The sequence below is a fragment of the Schistocerca nitens genome, chromosome 10 (genome assembly GCF_023898315.1).
Source record: "Schistocerca nitens isolate TAMUIC-IGC-003100 chromosome 10, iqSchNite1.1, whole genome shotgun sequence".
NCBI lineage: Eukaryota > Metazoa > Arthropoda > Insecta > Orthoptera > Acrididae > Schistocerca > Schistocerca nitens.
In genome coordinates, this window is record NC_064623.1 from 5,144,856 (window position 1) to 5,168,042 (window position 23,187).

The 23,187-nt window shown below is 46.2% G+C and overlaps 1 protein-coding gene across 1 annotated transcript in view; it reads left to right on the forward strand.

Annotated features, from left to right (window-relative positions):
- The first annotated feature begins 15,058 nt into the window (after positions 1–15,058).
- The window catches only part of LOC126210281 (luciferin sulfotransferase-like), an 87,804-nt gene continuing 79,675 nt past the window's right edge, over positions 15,059–23,187 (forward strand). Inside the window, exon 1 of the mRNA XM_049939478.1 lies at positions 15,059–15,122. The gene's annotated coding sequence lies outside the window, so the exon portion shown is untranslated. The remainder of the gene's footprint in view (positions 15,123–23,187) is intronic.

The window sequence follows — 23,187 nt, forward strand, 5'->3', positions numbered from 1 at the left end:
GTAAAGAGGCCTGCCTGACGACTCCCTGACTAAATTCCATCCAATCACTAGCCACTCCTCCAAATCAGGAATGTCTGCTTGAACGGCAGCTAGTTCGGTGGCAGATCCGTGCCCCCTGATTGGCCAGCGAAAAATGCGCCAATTCCCACGCCTACAAGGCCCGGATCCTCTGGAATAACGGCCGGTAAGCGGTTAGCAGCCGTGGGGAGTCGGTGGCGAGATCCAGAAGAAGACGGCTGCAAGCTGGTAAACATGCGTGCTCTTACTAGGTTCAGAGTCGCGAATACATATTAAAGTGGTAGGTGATCTTTATTTTCGGGAGGATTTGCGCCTCCTTGCATTTATTTCTTCCTCATTTTGCAGTTTTGTTCTTGGACTTGGCGTCAGAGCCCGGTCGGTTGCAGTAAGCAAAATATACGTGGGACTCTCAGTCACCACCTTCGGTATAATTCCACCCCCCTTGTAACCACTTCACCTTCAGCAAATGTCCAATACTCTGTGATATTAGTGAACATTTCATAACGGCCTTTTGTGTGTTAGGTTTCCACTCCTTTGTCGCCCACGTGTGAACAAGTGGCGAACAGTACTGGAGACGATATCTAAACTGAACCAGAAGTAGCATGGCCCGAGTTTCTTGTTATCCGTATTCGTAAATCAGGGTGTTGCAGAATGAGTTTTATGAATGTTATTAGTTTACAGACGGGAGGCCGCTTTAATAACGTGCATCTACAAATAGTTCGTAGTTTGCATTTTCAATATATTTACGTATTAGCTATTGGATGCCGTCTCTTACCTTTCACTAATTTTTATAGTAAATTCTTTTCTGCATGGTCAACTCCCACCTTTCCTCGTCCATTTCGAACGGTAGTGTAGTGGGTGACTGCTGAATTTAGGCCATATCTCCCTACACCCTCCAGTCTTGTATTGACATCCACATGTAACAAAATATGCATACTCAATAATTATACTTCGCTTGTACAAGTGTAATTTTGATTTGTAATAAATTATTGTACTTTTAATCCGGCATTCAATGAAAATTGTTAACTCCATTTATAGAGGTATCAATGAAATACTAGCATTGGAAAGCCCACTGTTGAAAATGCTCCCCTTAAATTCAATGAGTAGTTTTTGTTTGATCGTGGTGGATATTTTTTATGCAGTCAGATAGACGATCCTTGCGCCAGGCCCTGATCTTTTCTGATGCGTTGACGACTCATGTATGAGGTTCACTGTACGAAATTCAACCCCAGTCCTACATTATAGCAGTTGTGAGCAGAATCCACGTTATGTGGTGAACGGGGACGTCCTGCCATTCCCGATCCCTTCCTAATAGGCGAGGCACTTCTTTTAGGGTCAAACTGCTTATGGAGAACCAGGCGGCAACTGCCTCCTCGGAAGACAGCCACAGCAGTCACCGAGGAGACGACATCAAGCATCCGCAGCCTCAGGTACCACATAACCTGGCAGCAGACACGGGACAGAACTCGAGAAGGTGGCCACCGCCGCGAGAGATCGCTGCGGCGCGCGCGGACGTAGTATGCAACTCCTACAGCGGCTCGGTGTCGCGGGAAGCGCACCTCGCAGGCGCTTACCGCACTCGAAAGCGCAGGAGCTCGATGCGGCCACGAGGGAAAGTCGTAACGATCGCGGACAGCGTAAGAAACGCCTACAGCATTACGAGAGTGATGGGATCGCGCCTGGCGGGCGCGGGCCAAATACGGGACGGCAGGGGTCGGCCGCCACCGGAGAAAACAGCCCCAATGGGCGCCGACGTAAGACGGGACGCACGGAGACGGGTACCACAGCCAGAAACGGCCAAAAGGGGCGGGGAAGGCACAGCGGACACCTGACAGCTGACAGGCGTAGATACGGGACGCGGTGAGGTTGTCGACCCGCGCATTGCTGTTACTGAAGGCTGCGCTGCGCTACCGCCGTGCGCAAGTAGGGAGAGAGAGCGGACAGACGGTGCTGCGCGCCGGATTGCAGAGTTGTCTTGCTGCTGATCTCACGGCCGAGGGCGACTTGTCGCGTCTCCTGGAGCACAGCGTGCCCGAGCAGGCGCCGGCTCAGTGCCGGAACACGGAAGCAGACCGGACGCCGTCGGTAACTCGGGCTGCCGGAAGCACCGACGGGCGAGTGCGAGAACAACATGAGGAAGAAGACCGCGGTGCATCCTTCCCCCTATTATATCTCTTAAAAAAGGTATAACTATATATTTTTAGAGGAAACACTGTCCTAGTAAATTTGTTTGTCCTTTGATTTATCGTGATCTGTTACTGACTTTTAGTGAAGTTAGTTTTTACGTTTAGCTTTCAAAAAAATACAAAAGAAATATAATAAGCCAAATAATGAATTTCGAGCGCCAGGCTCCCTACAAATTACTGTAAATGCAATAGCTTAGTATTACTGAGCTCCAGTTCACTGATATGAAATTATTACTATCACAGAAAATAGACAAGTTTTAATAAAATTTCACTGGATTCCTTCAATTAACCTCACTGAATATTTTTACATAATTTCTTCCGCTCCGGCTATAAGACATTGTGCTGTGAAAAAAAAAAAAAAAAAAAAATATTTTTAGCCGGCCGAAGTGGCCGTGCGGTTAAAGGCGCTGCAGTCTGGAACCGCAAGACCGCTACGGTCGCAGGTTCGAATCCTGCATCGGGCATGGATGTTTGTGATGTCCTTAGGTTAGTTAGGTTTAACTAGTTCTCAGTTCTAGGGGACTAATGACCTCAGCAGTTGAGTCCCATAGTGCTCAGAGCCATTTGAACCATTTTTGAGCCAAATATTTTTAAATGTACCGCGTAATGGCGGCTAATTGTTAACAGTCAGAGATCACTGTTACGCGCTCGGCAGCAGCTGGAAACATGCTAAATAATTTTCATTACATATTCTTTTCATAAGATAAATGTGGCGTAGGTTCTTGAAATAACACGCGGAGATCACTTTATACTAATATATTCTTACTAGGACACAGTTTACACCATTAAATATTTGCAATTACGTTACGACAGAAAGAAATGCTAGCGCAGCACAATAGCTTGCGTACCTTCTTCCAGCTAACACCGGAACGTTAACAGACTAGACAGAAGAATGAGCATTGTATTGTGTTTTATACTCTTACAAAGATAATACTACTTCTTTTAATTACTTACACATTATAATCTCATACAATAAAAATAATGTCTTTTCTGCATCTATCGATCTATACTGTATATTTTTACAGTTAGTGTTATTACCTTTCGCAGATAAATCGATGTTTGCAGTTCATTTTGAGTCACATACACTAATTTTTATTTATGTTTCACCACGATAATGGTGAATATTGGAAAAGGGGCACTACACCCCCTGTACATCCAGTGCACGGGACACGAATGAGTAGATCTCTACGACCTGACACCGGAGCGCTGCAAGTCCAAAGTCGGTGGACTGCGACGCCCTAATCGAGCTGCAAGCGGCGTACGCGGGCGCCCACACCGCGGACGAGAGGGCGGCACCGCGACCCCGGAGTGTGAAGCCCAGCGGTGCTGCCCCCTCGCGTCGTCGGCGAGTAGGTGTGCGCCGAGCAGGACTCCACAGCGCAGCAGCCGGCCTGCACAACCGCACGAACGAGAAGAGCGCGCCGCCCTTCGTCGTCGTTGTGCAAACGGCAAGTGGCGCAGACGACATCTTCGCGGTGCGGGAGCCTCTAGCCTTCCCTGTCGAGACGGAGGGTCTCCCATCCGAGCAAGATCCAGCAGCCCAATGCTACAGATGGCAGGAAGAAGGGCGCGTGACAAAATGCTGCGAGATGCGTGCAGGGCAGCACGGCGGCCGCACCTGCGCCGTGCCACCAGCAGAGAAAGACGGCCGGCCGGCCTGTGCCCTTCGCAGACTGGCGCGGCTGTCGGAACTTCGCACAGCGCAGCAACAGTGAAAGTCGCGAGCTCTATCTTCTTATCTCGTGTTTTCTACTGAAAATCTCGCGCTTGTACTCTTGTTAGCTTGACTATTACAGAGATCGCCTAAACTCTATTTTATTTTATTGGTCCTGTGTGCAACAAATAACTTACTTGGTCTTTCTGCTGCCACTGCTCGATCTGCTGCATTCCATTATTTAACAAAAACATAAAAATTATTATTCGTGCTGAATGCAATGCAAGTTCTGTATGGCGCCTCTTGCTGTTGCTGAGGCTGCTGCTGCTTACTATAACTACATAAAATTCAAGAGAAAGGTTTGGTCAAATCTAAACTCGATAAATGATAACCCAAACAAAAAACTATATTCTGAAAGCGATTCTTTCTCTTTCAATTAACAAAACGCTAGAAACTCTTTCAAAAATCGCTTCGTTTGTAAATCTGCCTCCACTGGCATTAAAGCAACATTACAAATTAATCAAACTCTTGAGACAGACTGAAATACTTCTCAATTGAATACACAGTGAAACAATTCCCTGACAATTACAAAAGAAATCAATGACAAAAATCAATACTTAATCTAACAATGGTTTCCCCTTAAGAATTCAACTCCTATCATTATCAAAATTACCGTCTGCTGCTACACACATACACAAACCCTTTTCTTTAAATTAATAAGCGCGCTGCAAATTATAAAAAATATCAGTACCAAATCCTGTGTCGCTGCTGGGGGACACGTCAGTACGGCAGCTCGGCGACGACCCCTCGCCCAACACACGTGCGCACCACAGCAGGCGGGCAGGCGGGCTCCTACACTGGCTTCCAAACTGCCACTAGTTAATCCGTGCGCTGCGAGGCGCGACAACAATATCTTAGATTCCAGAGCTTGTGTATGCGCGCTCTAGCCAACCTTTACATCCTGTAAGAGTATTGCCAACTCTCAACAGAAGTGAGAAGACGAGGAGACCCGCTGGCGCCGCTCAACCGCGAAACGGAAGCGCAGGAATGGGAAGACCACAACCTCGCCCCCAGAGAATGCGACGGCAGCGGTCCCTCCCTCCCCCCCCCCCACCTTACCCCACCGCCAGTTAAGGCATTGGCGGGAGGAGGGGGGCGGTCGGCGCCTTCACGCCGAGCAGCAGAAAGATCGTCACTGCTGCAGCAGAGGCGGGGCCGGCACGTCAGCATTCAGCAGTCAGCAGTCAGCAGGCCACAGAGAGGGCGACCGGCCGTACCGCGACGTCGACGCGGCTCCACAGGAGGCCGAGAGCCGCTTCAGGAGGGAGGTGTGGAGGTGGAGGTGGAGGCTGCCTGCCCCCTCACCTCCAGCCGAGGGCGGCGCAGACGGGCGCGCAGTGGTGCGACACGGCGGCCAGCCCGGCAGAAGAGCGCTCCGTGCAGCTCGGAGACGCGCAAACCGGCCGGCGGAAGAAGACGGCGGCAAGCCGCGCCACGCAACCGACGAGCGGCGCCAGTCAGGAAACGTTAGCGACAGCCCCGGACATTTGCACGAGCCCCGCCCATTTACCCCCTCCACACCTACCCCCCGCTACACCAACCGAGAGCTCATCAATACGATCTTTGGTAGTTCTCGTCGCTGTCGTGTTTTTGTTCGTCGTTTTTTGTTTCACCGCGGTTGTTCGTACTAGCAATGTTGTGCTGTTAGTACTTCTTAGCAGTTTGTGTAATACTGTCAAAATGAAACATAGATATGCACTCTCAATAAAGTTATCAAACACAAGGTACCTCATTTTGACTGTTGTGGCCAACTGCTGTCAAAACTGATATCTAACAGACATTGAAGTACGATGTGTTGGAATGACACTGACGAAATTATGTACATATGTTTAACAATAATCAGCTCTAAAGCTCTCAAACACTGAAGAAGAACTCAAAGTAATCTCGTGTCTGCTATAAGCAAGCAGTCATAAGAGTTCACAAGTAAAAATTCACCCATTACACAGGCAAATATTGATGAAGAATGTCACTGTATAAATATCTGACTGCTTGCATTACGCATTTCTACATTATCCCACTCTTATATTCTTTAGTCTTAATGAGGTAATCAGAAACAAACCGAGACATCGACTTTGCCTTGTTTATGCACAACATTGACTTTAGACAGTCGAGATAATGGACAGCATCCTTGGCGATATTACCAATTAATATTTCCCAACAGAATTTTTTACACTACGCGAGGTGACGCAAATTTGCGCTCACTGCAGTTAACAGATATTAGATTTTTTGACACAGTGCAGATGAAAGCTCATGAAATAAAAAAGACAGTGTGGATACCATTTTTATATTTCTTTCTTTTTGATGATTTTTCAACCCGCATATTCAATGAACATATTTCTAATTCTTTTCACAATGGTACCGGAAAAACTGTATTTCGTACTAACTACTGATTTTCTCCCTTGTTATGACTGGCATATCTGTGATACGAACAACTTTGATGTTGGAACATGCGGCAGATCATGGGCGGAGCTTAGGATATGGATTGGTGTGGAGGGGGGTGATTGGGCGGGACTTGTGCGCCGTAGTGGGCTGTCGCTAACGTTACGTTCGCAAGACAAGACGCGTCGACAGGGGGGGGGGGGGGGGGAGGGGACAAAGGCAGGAGTCCGTCAACCGGGAACAAAGAAGATCGGTGGGCGGGGATATAACGGAGCGGACGATTCCAAACTTGGGGGTAGCGGGACGACCACCAACGCAACTGGCTGGAGATTGGGAAGATGAAAGAGCGTGATAAATGAAAAAAAGGAACATGCGAGGGAGATGGAAGGCAGCGACCGCAGCAGTAGCAGCGGCAGCCGCCAGGCCAACTGCCGCCCCCGCCGCTCGGCGCCGTGCGGGTTGCAGACTCGCCACGCGGGACGGGGCCAGCGTAGACGCACCGAGACGTACACACGAAAAGATGGCAACATCAACAGTTCCAGGCAGGGCTTTGGTGGTTTTCCCTCGGCCGTAAGGGGAATGCCGGGACTGTCTCCAACATCCTCCTGTACCCACAGGTGGGAAAATCGAAACTCCTCCCCCCCCCCCCCCCCCCCATGTACGGCCAAGAAGCCAACAAGGAATTCATCCTGTAATCCAAGATATATCAAGAAATATGAAGCAAATGGAACCAAATAGCAATCCCTGGCCCTGAATAGGATAACTGCAAGACATCGAAAACCTCGCTCGCGTCCTTAACAGTCGGGAATGAAACGGCGACAAAAAAGAAAAGGAAAAAAAAATTAAAAATACCTTGTCGACTAGCCTCAGGAAACACCTGATGAAGACACCGAGTTACGACGTCTTAATATTGTGTTGGGACAGATTTGGAACACCGGCAGCACACCCGATCCTACGAGATGAAAACGAATCTCTGGTGTAGTCTAAGAAATTATGCAGCTCTCATAATGATAACGTAATACGTTCTATGAAAGGGTTGCATGGACAACACAAATTTTTACGTAATATTTATTTCTTAAATACTGGTTTCAATGGTAGAATGGCGAGCTCAAATTTTTAGATATGTACGCCATTAAAAACTGATTATTGGACACATAACTTATTTTCTTATACGTGTTGCAATTTTTTGCCCATGCGGATGAGTGCACATTAAAAAACCATGCACAGATATGGGCTCGATTCCACGAAATCGTCTTATGCGTCCGTGCGTCTACCCTGCACCACAAATTCCGTAATACAATCTGAATATTATGTATTACGAACACCAATGTAAAATTTTTGAAGATGGTTTTCTCGAGATTATCAAAACATTACATTTTATTCGCCTGCCTATATCATCCCTATGTGACGGACTTGACGTATGCTTAAAAATGGATAGAACAGGTGATGGAACTTTCATATCCTCTCCTGTAAGAAGAATGTCATGTACCTTAGTATTAATGACTTTCAAACTTCTGCAGGAATATTTTATTTATGCAGTGCGAATTCTGTCCACGACCGCACATCCTGTATGCAGACGAAATGTGTCCCGCCAGCGGTACGGAGAAGTTCCTACTGCGGCTTTTTCTCGTTGTTACTTTCAAGAGCAAAGGAAGAACTTTATTTGTATCGCAATTAATTGCAGTTTTTCACCGAGATTTCAATATACTTCACACAACCTGCACATTCATTTACTATTCGGGGAGCTTATCGTTAAGTCCTTTTCGTAATACATACGTAAATGTCGTTGTGGTCTTCAGTCCAGAGACTGGTTTGATGCAGCTCTCCTTGCTACCCTAACCTGTGCAAGCTTCTTCATCTCCCAGTACCTACTGCAATCTACATCCTTCTAAATCTGAACAGTGTATTCATCTCTTGGTCTCCCTCTACGATTTTTACCCTCCACGCTGCCCTCCAATGCTAAATTTGTGACCTCTTGATGCCTCAGAACATGTCCTACTAACCGGTCCCTTCTTTCTGTCAAGTTGTGCCACAAACTCCTCTTCTCCCCAATTCTGTTCAATACTTCATCATTAGTAATGTGATCTACCCATCTAATCTTCAACATTCTTCTGTAGCACCACATTTCGAAAGCTTCTATTCTCTTCTTGTGCAAACTATTTCATACATGGCTACACTCCATACAAGTACTTTCAGAAACGACTTCCTGACACTTAAATCTATACTCGATGTTAAGAAATTTTTCTTCTTCAGAAACGCTTTCCTTGCCATTGCCAGTTTACATTTTATATATATCCTCTCTACTTCGACCATCATCAGTTATTTTGCTCCCCAAATAGCAAAACTCCTTTACTACCTTAAGCGTCTCATTTCCTAATCTAATACCCTCAGCATCACCCGATTTAATACGACTACGTTCCATTATCCTCGTTTTGCTTATGTTGATGTTCATCTTATATCCTCCTTTCAAGACACTGTCCATTCCGTTCAGCTGCTCTTCCAAGTCCTTTGCTGTCTCTGACAGAATTACAATGTCATCGGCGAACCTCAATGTTTTTATTTCTTCTCCATGGATTTTAATACCTACTCCGAATTTTTCTTTTGTTTCCTTTAATGCTTGCTCTATATACAGACGTAAATAAGGAGTATCAAGTTCACGGGCTGGCACTTTCAAACAAAGGAACGGCAGCAGTGGATTCCAGAGTTGCAATAAATGTTTCAACCGAAGATACACTGCCGCAAAAAAAGTCGCAGTATCAGAAAATACTTAATGTAGAGTAATGAAATTTCGGGAATACATTTGTGTAGGCAACTTACGTGAGTGATTAACATTGCAAGATCACAGGTTAATGTAGGTGCGGGATAAGCCACTGCAAATGTGAAATGCTGGTACATTAATAACCGGTGTAACAGCCGTAATGTTGAATGCAAGCGTTCAAACGTGTATGCACTGTGTTGTACGGGTACCAGACATCGGCTTGTGGGATGGAGTTCAACGCCTGTTGCACTTGGTAGGCCAACACAGGGAAGAAAGCTGGAGTTGATGTGCTATATGTGCTCGATTGCAGACAGAACTTGTGATCGAGCAGGCCAAGGCAATATATCGTCACTCTGTAGAACATGTTGGGTCACAATAGTGGATTGTGGGCGAGCATTATCCTGTTGGAAAACACCCCATGAAATTGGGAATTCGTGAATGGCAGCACAACAGGTCGAAGCGCCTGAAAGACGTCGCACGAATTTGCAGTCAGGATGCTGTCATACGAAATCGTATTTTACGAAAGGAAATGACGGAATATGGCTACTTTTTGCTTGTACTTAAGAGTGATTTGAAAATAACATGAAATGCAGATGTCACAAATGCGCTTGACGTTGACGCTTAGTCGAAATTAGCTAATCGCACGGTTAAATAAACATCGCATTGCAGCGTACTGCGGACTATATTTACGTTTATTAAGTGTCTTGGAAGCAAAGCTGGACTCTTTACGAGATAAGGACAAGTTCACCAACATCTGAAAGCAGCTAAGAGACTGCGGAGTGTCTTTAAAGGCCCGCAGTGTGGCCGAGCGGCTCTAGGCGCTTCAGTCTGGAACCGCGCGACCGCTACGGTCGCAGGTTCGAATCCTGCCTCGGGCATGGATGTGTGTGATGTCCTTAGGTTAGTTAGGTTAAGGTAGTTCTAAGTTCTAGGGGACTGATGACCTGAGATAAGTCCCATAGTGCTCAGAGCCATATGAACCATTTTTTTTTGTCTTTAAAGAAAGTTGTCGAAACATCCAGGAAACGTGTTTCTTAGTGTCCACTTCTAATTGAGTGTCTTTCTGCGCATTTTTTTCAGGTGGGCATGAATATCTGTTTCTTCGTATATGGCCATAAAGTATCCTTTTTTCGCTGTGTGAAGAATTACGAGGTTGTTTTCGATGGTCTGCACCGTGTGACTACCTTGAATGAGTTGAGCTGTGCAGGTAAATCTACTTCCTGTGTTTTTGCTTTTTAATTGTGATTGTTGCCTGTACTGCGTTTTCAACTTCCTTCCCGTCTGCCCGATGTAACCAGCCGTACAGTCTCAGCCGCAGAGTTGTACCTGTCACCATTTTCGGAGTAAGTCTTGCGTTGTGTAAATGTGGAATATTAAAAGGAAGTGGCAGTGAAGGGCACGATTTATACGCGACGTGTATATTACGTTGTTTTATAAAGACTGCTGAATTTATATGTGACCTAGCCGTAGAAACGAAGCGATACTGAGCCGTGTGTCGGCTCTCAACATATGTCGCGCTCTTAAGATTGTTCTGAGTCCTTCCATTCCATCGTTAATTGATTCTTTCATATTTATCGTTATGCTGCGTACGATTCTGTTGAGATGCCCCTCGCCGGTCGGAGTGGCCGTGCGCCTCTAGGCGCTACAGTCTGGAGCCGAGCGCCCGCTACGGTCGCAGGTTCGAATCCTGCCTCGGGCAGTTCTAAGTTCTAGGCGACTGATGACCTCAGAAGTTAAGTCGCATAGTGCTCAGAGCGATTTGAACCATTTTTTAGATGCCCCTCTGGCGGCGTGTCTGGTACTATCGGTCTTCGAGTCGTTGCTTCCTGTTAGCCTTGTGTAAAGGAATAAGATCTCTGGGGGGATGGCCGGTTGGTTGCCTAGCGGTGACGAGTCGGTCGGTCGGTTTTTAGGATCGGGAATTAGAGAATGTCGTACGAGGAGACCGCGTCGTGGCGTGGCGGTGGAGAGTTGGCTGTTGCTCCGAGAAGCCGCGTGGTCTATGCTGGCGGTGCGAGACGTGTGGGACGAGTTGACGGGACAAGGGTGTAAGCTCTTGCTGTGAACACCCGGGGGCCACGGCTGTGGTTCCGAGTCACTACTTGGTGGGAGCGGAAACGGATGTCTTTAAATTGTCCGACTGGAGGCGGGAATGACGGACTAGTAACTCGCCTAACCTGAGGAGTGGTATTTCGCCGCCGTGGGTGCAGAGAAGACGAGGGCTCCGGTGACAGAGCGCGTGGCTGCGTGACTGTGCCCAGTTGGGTACGCTGGCGACGTGGACACGGTCGCGTGCGAGGAACCTTTGCGTCGGAGTTCACCTGCTGTTTCTCTGATAAACTGCAAGTTAAGCAGGTTAAAGCTTTAGATGTTAATTGAAGAATTTTGGTTTGTGCAACCAGCGTCTTTTCTGTCTTGTGGCCTCGGGTTTCCTGTCCCTGTCGCCGGTGTATTTATAGACTGTGATCTTTTCCGCTTCTTATTAGTACTGCCCAGTATGAAGTGTATTTTTGGGCAGGGATTATTGTTTTAGATTACATTTTTTTCTGCCTTGTGGCCTCCTGCGTTCGGATTTCCTGTCCCTGTCGCCGGTGTAATTATAGACAGTGATCTTTTGACTTCTTATTAGTACTGCCTGGGAGGAAGTGTATATTTGGGCAGGGATTATGGTTCCTGATTTGATTCCTACTCCTCCCCTGGCCTCGCGTGAGGTCGATGTGATTGCTGGATGTGAGGCGTTGTGGGTCTGTTAGTCCGCTTCTAGCCTGAGCATCCTTCGGGAGACAATTGTGGCCGCCCTTACACCCGGTCGGTTAATTATTTCTATCCCAGGACATTTTGGTGGCAGGACATGGTATTAAAGTTGTTAGTTATTGTAAAATGTTAAATGGTTGTACTTTACTCTGATTGCTTTTGACCACTGTTTAAAAAGGTTAAGTTTGCCTTTCATTGGTGGGTTTTTTAAAATTACGTGGCTTTAAAATTGTTAGTGATTGTAAAAGGTGAGTGTATCTTTACTTTGATTGTTTTAATCTACTTGGCATCCTTTGAAAATGCTAGTTCTGCCTCCCTGTTAGCGAGCCCTTGTAATTCAATATATTGTTGTGCCAAAATATAAAAGAAGTGGCTCCCTACATGTTCGGTATCGAAACTGTATGCAAATTGGTGTTTTTGTTTCATTACTTGGAAAGTTTTAATTTTGTTATTAGATGCTTTATCAAAGTCTGTTTAAGGTAAAATGGCTTGGCTATTGACGGTGAAGTAAAGTTTTTAATTTCATTACTTGGAAAATTTTGATTTGTTATCAAACGTTTTATCAAAGCCGCTTTTAAGTAAAGTGGCTGGGCCGTTAACTGTAAAGTAAGTAGGGGTCAGGGATTTTCTCTGCCTCGTGATGACTGGGTGTTGTGTGATGTCCTTAGGTTAGTTAGGTTTAAGTAGTTCTAAGTTCCAGGGGACTGATGACCATAGCTGTTAAGTCCCATAGTGCTCAGAGCCATTTGAACCATTTTTTTGTGAAGTAAGTTGTTTTGAAAAGGCACTGATGCCTGCTAGCTTTTTTTTGATCTGTTCCTGATAATGTGGTAAAGGAATGACTTTTAATGGTTGAAGTAATCAATAAAGAAATTGTAAATTGCAACTCGACAGTAAGCAACTAATTTTGGCCCCGTTTCCAAACTGGGTCTTTTCCTTGATTAATCGTAACACCCGGCTCAGTGATAATGCAAAAAAAAAGTCACTAGACCGCATGCCGATCAAAGGATCGAACAGAACCCGAGATTTCCCCAGCTGTAACGTATAATGTTCGAACAGTTAGAATCGTTCAAACACAACCCGAATATCAACAACAATGTCGGATTTCCCAGACTGCTGTTGTCTTTCAAACAATTACTATGGCCATATTTTAAAATGTAATAAAGTTACGTTTGTTTGCGTGGCCATCTTCTGCAGGATTTCTTGGCATCTGTTACTATAGGTTGTCCGTCTTGAGCTGACTGCAGTTTAATTGAAAAGAATTACACCACATGCGTTTCGCTTTTATTCATGAAGCATCTTCCGCGGTTATTGGTGTTTCGTTACGTATTCTGCTCCCTCCCTCCTTGTTAGTAGCGGTTGGCGTCGAAATGTAGTGAACTTCGTGAAACGAAGTGAATAAAAACGAAACGCGTCAGGTGTAACTTTTTTCAATTAAATTGCAGTCAGCTCAAGACGGATAACCAACAGTAACAGATGTAATGAAGTTCTCGGCCATTTACGCAAATAACATTGAAACGGTACAGTAGTTTCCGCTCCATAAGCAGCAGGTTTCGCTGGTCGCTCGCACCGGGAAATACAAACAGAGGCGGCTCCGCCGCCAGTTTTATTACACGGCGCGGCCGGCCGCGGGTGCAACAGAACCCATGTGGATGGGTGGAAAGAAATGTCAGGTTTCATAATACATATTTATATGTGTCGTGTATTATGCATTTCTTGTACGTGAATGTGAATCTGCACATGAACTTTCCTAATCCTCCTCACACCTTTCCGTAAAGCGAGGCCAAATCTTTGTTGGGAAGTAGTTCTGTAGTATAGTGGTGCCAACCTTACTCCTGGCTAGGGGATCAGAGAGACAGCACGGGCAGGTAAAAGTCAAAGACGTTCCTTCCAGTGTCACAAGATTTGGGGTGGAGAGGTTGGTCACGGCAAAGTGGTTCGACCACCCCCTCCACCGGGGCCCAGGAGGACCTCCGGGTGCCCGCCATATTCTAGGGGTGTTACAGAAGACGGGTAAGTGAGCAGACGTGCCCTCAGTGGGTCTGTCGCAATGTTCACGCATGGAAGAGAGGTATTTGAATATTTGCACTAATTCTTTTATTTCCAGCTTCGGATTGTGTAAGGAAATCAACGTGCTCGTTTAATTCCGGAAATTTGACCCCCTGTGTTAATGTGTGAACGTCCTATGTAAAACATTGGGAGACTTTGGTGATATACATTTGGCCAACGCTATTCCGTCTTACCCGTAGAAATGTACGTCCAGATTAGTATATAATATACCCGAGCTATAAGTTGTAAAATTGTAATATCTGTAAACTGAAACAATTGCTGCAATCGCTGTAAAGTCGAGTGATAATGTTTAAAATAAATAGGTAATCAACTGTCACCTTAAAAAGGAATTTATTTAAAATAAAAGCTATATAGTGCAGGGACCCACACATCAGCGTGTGATCCCTCCAGCCCCTCGCCTAGTACCGTACAGAAAGGACACGCTCTCTAGGTAGCGCTCTCAAGCTCCCCTCCCCAGTTATCCGTTGCGCAATTTTCATTCAGGGCTTGACGACATCAACTTTCATGTGGCGTCCCTAGGCAAGGAGGTCTGACGGTAATCTTTCAACATAAATACAGATATTGCGATATTTGATCATATTCACATCAAGAGTTACCGGATACAAAACAAACATTAATAACGGAATTCAGAAATATATTTCTCTATTTTACGAAGCTACCGTTGTTCCCTGTAAGAAGAAGTATTTATTAGACTCTACTTCATTTACTTCTACAAACATGAAAGAGATTTCGCTGTTAGTGCAGATGTAGAGTAACTGCTTGAAGTAGGTGATTGTACAAAAAACGTATCTGTACGATCGGGAGGCCGTGACGCTACAAGATCGGCTGGGATTGCCCCTGCAGCCAGCGCCGCTCTCGCATGTAATTATGGCGCAGCAGCGGGTGCTATCTGCCGCTGTGTTTGATGTGCTGGTAATTATCGCGCAGCCGTACACACAGCTGCACCGTCTGCCCGCCTGGGAACAATTGGCGAGCAACGTGACTCCGCGCCTGGTAGTCCGTCCGTCCCGCACTGCAGCGGAAGGATGCGGGCCAGCCGCTTACGAAACGAGGGCTTTGCTCTCTCCTCGTGCGGGGGCGGGATTGGTTGCGGGCCGAGTGAGCCTCTGGGCGGGTCCCTCTCCCACCTACGTACGTATATAAGCGGCCGCACACTGCTCGTCTCGTAAACCGAGCGACGCCGAAGGCCAGCGCTCTGTCTGGCCCGCATTTCAGCGCGAGACGTACGCACTAGCAGTAAGGCGTAAGTATTGCCTCGTTCCAGTCGCACGGAACCGGTTTCCTGCAAATGGGACTGTCACCGGACGTAGATGCTACACAGTACATTCGATTCTGCCGCAGCATATTCAGAGTGAGGAATATCGTTACAGGTGTATCACAAGGAATGATGTCCGGCCTACTCTTATTGTTGGTCTTATACAGGGTGGTCCATTGATCGTGACCGGGCCAAATATCTCACGAAATAAGCGTCAAACGAGTAAACTACAAAGAACGAAACTTGTCTAGCTTGAAGGGGGAAACCAGATGGCGCTATGGTTGGCCCGCTAGATGGCGCTGCCATAGGTCAAACGGATATCAACTGCGTTTTTCTAAATAGGAATCCCCATTTTTTATTACATATTCGTGTCCTACGTAAAGAAATATGAATGTTTTAGTTGGACCACTTTTTTCGCTATTGTGATAGATGGCGCTGTAGTAGTCACAAACATATGGCTCACAATTTTAGACGTACAGTTGGTAACAGGTAGGTTTTTTAAATTAAAATACGGAAGGTAGGTACGTTTGAACATTTTATTTCGGTTGTTCCAATGTGATACATGTACCTTTGTGAACTTATCATTTCTGAGAACGCATGCTGTTACAGCGTGATTACCTGTAAATACCACATTACTGCAATAAATGCTCAAAATGATGTCCGTCAACCTCAATGCATTTGGCAATACGTGTAACGACATTCCTCTCAACAGCGAGTAGTTCGCCTTCCGTAATGTTCGCACATGCATTGACAGTGCGCTGACACATGTTGTCAGCCGTTGTCGGTGGATCACGATAGCAAATATCCTTCAAATTTCCCCACAGAAAGAAATCCGGGGACGTCAGATCCGGTGAACGTGCGGGCCATGGTATGGTGCTTCGACGACCAATCCACCTATCATGAAATATGCTACTCAATACCGCTTCAACCGCACGAGAGCTATGTGCCGGACATCCATCATGTTGGAAGTGCATCGCCATTCTGTCATGCAGTGAAAAATCTTGTAGTAACATCGGTAGAACATTACTTAGGAAATCAGCATACATTGCACCATTTATGTTGCCATCGATAAAATGGGGGCCAATTATCCTTCCTCCCATAATGCCGCACCATACATTAACCCGCCAAGGTCGCTGATGTTCCACTTGTCGCAACCATCGTGGATTTTCCGTTGCCCCATAGTGCATATTATGCCGTTTTACGTTACCGCTGTTGGTGAATGACGCTTCGTCGCTAAATAGAATGCGGGCAAAAAATTGTCATCGTCCCGTAATTTCTCTTGTGCCCAGTGGCAGAACTGTACACGACGTTCAAAGTCGTCACCATGCAATTGCTGGTGGATAGATATATGGTACGGGTGCAATCGTTGTTGATGTAGCACTCTCAACACCGATGTTTTCGAGATTCCCGATTCGCGAAATTTGTCTGCTACTGATGAGCGGATTAGCCGCGACAGCAGCTAAAACACCTACTTGGGCATCATCATTTGTTGCAGGTCGTGGTTGACGTTTCACTTGTGGCTGAACACTTCCTGTTTCCTTAAATAACGTAACTATTCGGTGTACGGTCCGGACACTTGTATTATGTCGTCCAGGATACCGAGCAGCATACGTAAGCACACGCCCGTTGGGCATTTTGATCAAAATAGCCATACATCAACACGATACCGACCTTTTCCGCAGTTGGTAAACGGTTCATTTTAACACGGGTAATGTATCACGAAGCAAATACCGTCCGCACTGGCGGAATGTTACGTGATACCACGTACTTATACGTTTGTGACTATTACAGCGCCATCTGTCACAAAGCGAAAAAAGTGGTCCAACTAAAACATTCATATTTGTTTACGTACTACACGAATATGTAATTAAAAATGAGGGTTCCTATTTAAAAAAAAAAGCGCAGTTGATATCCGATTGACCTATGGCAGCGCCATCTAGTCGGCCTACCACAGCGCCATCTGGTTTCCCCCTTCAAGCTGGACAAGTTTCGTTCTTTGTAGTTTTTACGTTGGATGCTTATTTCGTGAGATATTTGGCCCGGTCACTATCAATGGACCACCTTGTATACAGGGCGTCTTCCGTAAGAGTCAACAGACGCATTATCTGTGTTGTCTCGGCGTATATTTTCAGTTTTGTTTTTACAACGTGTATCTGCTGTCACATCAAACAAATTCCGCTCATCGAGTCCTCCATGTGGCGCTCAGCGTCTACGATAAGCGTCAGTTTGTTTCCCGTTAGAAACTAAAAGATTTTTAAATTGGAATTTTACGTGCCCATTCGACAGCGCGGTCCCAGATTACTCCAGCGCGATATTCATTTTCCAGTATGGGTTAACAGGGACGGTAAGACACGAAGGATAGCTAACAGTACTGCAGCAGCGACTGAGCAGCGCCGTTGCCCCGTGCTGGCCGCTACCGCGCTGCCCAGTCGCTGCTGCAGTACTGTTTGTTGTTTTACGTGTTCACTACTCGCCTCAGTACACGTTCGGTAAAACGAAAGTCGCACTAGAGTAACGTGGTAGCGCTCTGTCGAATAGGCACGCAAAATTCCGATTTAAAACTTTTTTGTTTGCGATGGGAAACGAACTGACGCGTTCCGCCGACGCTGGGAACCGAATGAAAGACGTGATGAGCAGAACTTGTTTGAGCTGACACCACAAACACGCCGTAAAAACTAAGTTGCAAATATCTGCTGAAACACCAGACAGAATGCACCTGACGACCCATAGAATAGACATCCTGTATATAAAGCACTAGTCCCCCCCCCCCCCCCCCCTGAACCCCACAAAAGTTTAGAAAATGTTTGAAATTATGTTTTAAGTATGTTGAAAGTAGCTAAGGGCTCTCATTATCAAACATCAGATGAGTATAATGTGGGTAACTTCCACTCTGTTTTAAGAAAAGTAAATATATCACGCATCCCACTGTTTGTGAGGCCCTCCTCAACTGTGTGTCGCAAACTGATACACTAGTATATGTCGATACTGTCTACAAACTGTTTTGCGAACAGAGTCAGTACCAAAGAAGTGATACATTAAAAGAGCGCCGGCCACGACGTCCCAAACTCACGCGTGCGTGTGTGTGTGGGCCGCGTGCGTGTCGGCCGAGACCCCGCCCCCCACTCTGCTCTGCTCGCTCCCCCTCGGAAGTAGCCGTGCGGCATTTTCCGGTCGGCACAGCCCTCAGAGTTCGGCAGATTCGTGGTGTCAGCGCTTTTTACCCTTCGCTGTTTGTTCGCGGTATGAAGGACGTTCGCAGAGTAAATTTCCTTTACTTCACGTCTATGGGCACAAATTTGTATGTCATCAGACTACCGGTTTCGGTCTCTATTGACCATCTTCAGATCTGTTTTATAGAAACATGTCCTAATATACTGGAGCCATAGTGGCATTGTAGAATGCTAAACACAAAATCAATGCCAGGTTGTAGCATTTGGCGATGCCATTACGGCGCCATTATATTAGGACATGTTTCTATAAAACAGATCTGAAGATGGTCATTATAGTCCTAAACCGGTAGTCTGATGACATTAAAATTTGTGACCGTAGACGTGAAGTAAAGGAAATTTATTCTATCTTCGGGTAGCTGTTCAATTCGCGACCATGTCGCAGCTTGTGACCATTCACAGTGGCTGTTTGCGCAAAAGGAGACAGTCTAGTTATCTGTCGTCACGATGCTTTAAAATGACAGAAGAGAGGGATCAGAATTCTCAGTTCGTATAAGCGACGGGTTGTCCTTATTTGTTATGAAACGACATTACAATTACATGCAGAGAGAATTTAAACATTTAGATGACAATCCAGGAGCAAAAAAATTCAACGATCGACAGACGGGATTCATTGTTCTGTACATCAAGAAGCGCTCGTGCTAAATTTGCAGACATCGAGCAATTGGCAGTACGAACAGTAAAATTCCTGACGTCGCACCCATTATTTCATAGTCAGTTGCAACAGTTTTCATTGGAAATGAACGAAGAGTTAGGAGACTTCGTATATTACTGCAAAGTAAGTTGGTTAAGTCGAGGCGCATGCCTGGAACGATTTTTCGACTTAAAACTCGCTGTTGTTCTATTTATGAAGGAAAAAGGAGTGCAGGAACGAAAATTAGAACATCGGGAATGCATTGCAGACTTCGCATTTTAAGTGGACTCCACCGCACACTGACCACAGTGAAACACTCCAAGGTAACCTCTTTCTGATTTGATGAGAATGCATTTAAAAAGAAAATCGCGTTGTAGAAGGGACACATTGTGACAAAGACAGTCGAGCTCCGTAAGCTCACTGGCGTTAAGGGAATGCTGGTTTGAAGAATTCATTGTGGTCATGCCAGTCTAACACCCCTTTTCGAGCTGTTTTCGGGACCGTTTGCCATTTCAGTTGAAAGCGGCCCTGTGCAAATACAGGCGTAATTGATTGACCTGGAAGCTAATTCCAGTTTCAGTGACAAATCTTTTTATGTTAAAACTGTCCAGGATGTATATACATTGCCTTCTTCAGGTAGATTTTCGAAGTCTCTATAATGAGCCTGCGAAACTGCTACAATACGAATTTCGATCGAAGTATTCGTATGAAAGACGTACAAAACGCAAGACGATGGCTGACATCGCGTACACACGATCTCTGTCTAGATTTCTTGAAAATGAGCTTCCAGCAGTATTATAAGAGGTTCCTTTGACTACAAGAACGGCTGGCTTATTTTAGCAGTGAAGGCCCCTGCCTCATCTGAACCTGACATTCCGCGGAAAAAGGGTCGGCACGAATGGTCACGTTCCTCGCCCACCGAACCGCTGCCCCTTCAGTTCTTTTGCCTGTGGGGATGGTTGAAGGGGGAAGTCTATGAAGAAAAAGTAAACTCAGGACACCAATCGATTGTTCACATTGTGAACAGCGCTGGCCCCTCCCAAAAGAACGGCAAGACGATCTCAGAAGACCTTCTCGTGGTGTTGTCAAGAGATTTCTAAAGTGCACTGAACTCTTAGGTGGAATTTATGGCAGTCGACTTTGAGCTTAATCATTTGCCTTTGCTTAACACCCTGTGTGTTTATTTCATTGGGTTACATTGCAATAGCGGTATCCCTGTAAGTAATAAAAATTGAACACATCTTATATGGACTTATTAGTTAGTTCGTCAGAGGTTCCATAGACATTAAAACGAATATTTTGGCTCAAATGGTTCAAATGGCTCTGAGCACTATGGGACTCAACTGCTGAGGTCATTAGTCCCCTAGAACTTAGAACTAGTTAAACCTAACTAACTTAAGGACATCACAAACATCCATGCCCGAGGCAGGATTCGAACCTGCGACAGTAGCGGTCTTGCGGTTCCAGACTGCAGCGCCTTTAACCGCACGGCCACTTCGGCCGACGAATATTTTATCGAAGTGATGTGGAACGAGTCAGTTTACAGGATATGTTACTGTGGTGTCACCGCCAGACACCACACTTGCTAGGTGGTAGCCTTTAAATCGGCCGCGGTCCGTTAGTATACGTCGGACCCGCGTGTCGCCACTGTCAGTGATTGCAGAACGAGCGCCGCCACACGGCAGGTCTAGAGAGACGTCCTAGCACTCGCCCAGTTGTACAGCAGACTTTGCTAGGAAAGGTTCACTGACAAATACGCTCTCATTTGCCGAGACGATAGTTAGCATAGCATTCAGCTACGTCATTTGCTACGACCTAGCAAGGCGCCATTACCAGTTTATATTGAGATTATAATTCACGTATCAACAAGAGCGATGTTCTCCTATTGTGGATTAAAGTTAAGTATTCCAAGAGCTTCGTACTTTATTTATTAGACTCAACTACTTTAACTGTTCCAGACCTCACGCCAGCCTGCGTGAGCTAAAACGCGTGCATTTCGGCCTCCTCTAGCAACACGGTGTTGGCTCTTCTGCCAACACATCAGTTACACGTGATTAGTGTCGGCAAAAAAAAAAAAAAAATGGCTCTGAGCACTATGGGACTTAACATCTGAGGTCGTCAGTCCCCTAGAACTTAGAACTACTTAAACCTAACTAACCTAAGGACATCACACACATCCATGCCCGAGACAGGATTCGAACCTGCGACCGTAGCGGTAGCGCGGTTCCAGACTGAAGCGCCTAGAACCGCTCGGCCACCACGGCCGGCGTGTCGGCAACAGTGAACATATTATTACTTTTAGGGTTCCGGGGCTCAGTAGGTAAAATGGAAGTATCATAGCATTGCTTTGTTGTCCGTCCATTCTTCTGCCTGTCTGTACGACTGTTAAAGGCCCTTTTTCTCAGGTACGGGTATACGTAACAAGTTTAAATTTACCTCACACACTGAGGTCTGTGGTCCCTTGGCGGTGTACAAAATTGAAGCTTATAAGTAAATGCAATCAAAAGATATGTCATTTATGTTCTTTTTTTAACACTTGTAAACTCACTGATGGCCGAGCGGTTCTAGGCGCTTCAGTCTGGAACCGCGTGACTGCTGCGGTCGCAGGTTTCAATCCTGCCTCGGGCGTGGATGTGTGTGATGTCCTTAGTTAGGTTTAAGTAATTCTAAGGTCTAGGGGACTGATGACCTCAGAAGTTAAGTCCCATAGTGTTCAGAGCCATTTGAACCATTTTTGAATACCTATAAGGTACCTCCCGTTGGCCTAGAATAATGTACACTACTGGCCATTAAAATTGCTACACCAAGAAGAAATGCAGATGACAAACGGGTATTCACCGGAAAAATATATTATACTAGAACTGCAATGTGATTACATTTTTACGCAATTTGGGTGCATAGATCCTGAGAAATCAGTACCCAGAACAACCAACTCTGGCCGTATTAACGGTCTTGATACGCCTGGGCATTGAGTCAAACAGAGCTTGGATGGCGTGTGCAGGTACAGCTGCCCGTGCAGCTTCAACACGATACCACAGTTCATCAAGAGTAGTGACTGGCGTATTGTGACGAGCCAGTTGCTCGGCCACCATTGACCAGACGTTTTCAATTGGTAAGAAATCTGGAGAATGTGCTGGCCAGGGCAGCAGTCGAACATTTTCTGTATCCAGAAAGGCCCGTACAGGACCTGCAACATGCGGTCGTGCATTATCCTGCTGAAATGTAGGGTTTCACGGGGATCGAATCAAGGGGAGGGCCACGGGTCGTAACACATCTGAAATGTAACGTCCACTGTTCAAAGTGCCGTCAATGCGAACAAGAGGTGACCGAGACGTGTAACCAATGGCACCACATACCATCACGCCGGGTGATACGCTAGTATGGCGACGACGAATACACACTTCCAATGTGATTTCACCGCGATGTCGCCAAACACGGATGCGACCATATTGATGCTGTAAACAGAACCTGGATTCATCCGAAAAAATGACGTTTTGCCATTCGTGCACCCAGGTTCGTCGTTGGGTACACCATCGCAGGCGCTCCTGTGTGTGATGCAGCGTCAAGGGTAACCGCAGCCATGGTCTCCGAGCTGATAGTCCATGCTGCTGCAAACGTCGTTGAACTGTTCGTGCAGATGGTTGATGTCTTGCAAACGTCCCCATGTGTTGACTCAGGGATCGAGACGTGGCTGCACGATCCGTTATAGCCATGCGGAAAAGATGCCTGTCATCTCGACTGCTAGTGATACGAGGCCGTTGGGATCCAGCACGTCGTTCCGTATTACCCTCCTGAACCCACCGATTCCATATTTTGCAAACAGTCATTGGACCTCGACCAACACGAGCAGCAATGTCGCGATACGATAAACAGCAGTCGCGATAGGCTACAATCCGACCTTTATCAAAGTCGGAAACGTGATGGTACGCATTTCTCCTCCTTACACGAGGCATCACAACAACGTTTCACCAGGCAACGCCGGTCAACTGCTGTTTGTGTATGAGAAATCGGTTGGAAACTTTGCTCGTGTCAGCACGTTGTAGGTGTCGCCACCGGTGCCGACCTTGTGTGAATGCTGTGAAAAGCTAACCATTTGCGTATCACAGCATTACTTCCTGTCGGTTAAATTTCGCGTCTGTAGCACATCATCTTTGTGGTGTAGCAAATTTAATGGGCAGTAGTGTAATAGGCA